Source organism: Belonocnema kinseyi, chromosome 1 (genome assembly GCF_010883055.1).
Source record: "Belonocnema kinseyi isolate 2016_QV_RU_SX_M_011 chromosome 1, B_treatae_v1, whole genome shotgun sequence".
In the NCBI taxonomy this organism is placed as follows: Eukaryota; Metazoa; Arthropoda; class Insecta; order Hymenoptera; family Cynipidae; genus Belonocnema; species Belonocnema kinseyi.
In genome coordinates this window covers 100,095,248-100,096,006 of record NC_046657.1, presented here as the reverse complement: position 1 = coordinate 100,096,006, position 759 = coordinate 100,095,248, and positions in this window count along the sequence as shown.

Genomic DNA, 759 nt, shown 5'->3' with positions numbered 1-759 from the left:
TAATACTTATAGAAATATAATATAATGTAGAACTCTAAATGAAAACAAACTGAATCAATTCAACATCTTATTAACTTTTAAAAAAACATTGACTGTTAACTTCTTGACGCTGCCCCCCCCTTGCCCTACACAGTTTTGTCCTCAATAAAGAAGTGGCCTGGCGGTGCTTGCATAGAAACTTCGACTTAGGATGAAAACTTATAGAGAAAAAGCTAGAGATGTGATCTCTAACTTAAGAAATTGAATTCTTGAAAAGTACCTTAAACCTACCCAAAATATCTTGAAATTTGCCGAAAAATTCGGTATGTTTACAAGAAAAATTAATAAAGTTATTGCAAACTTAAAAAACTTTGAAAATGATCTTTTAGTATAAAAAAATCACACGAAACAAAAAATACGAATTTAATTCTCATCATTATTTCACTTAATAAGCGGAAGAAACAACAAAATTAGCTTTACACAGTAGTCATAATAATTTCTCAGCAACCCCCTCAATTTTAACCACGTTTGGGGGCGAAAAAATGTGTTTCTTTACATATTTCTAACATTTATCGATAGGCCAAACCTAAAGTACTTATAACAGTAAAAAACGATTTTCGACCAAAGTGGGCTTTATTAGTCTTTCTTAGCGCCAAATTACACGGAGAAAAGTCAATGTTTAAATGTACCAGGTGTATACATATGAAACCGGTATTGCCATTTAGCGGCCAGTAGGCACACTTGTAGGCACTGTCGGAACTTACCATTTGTGCTAATTGG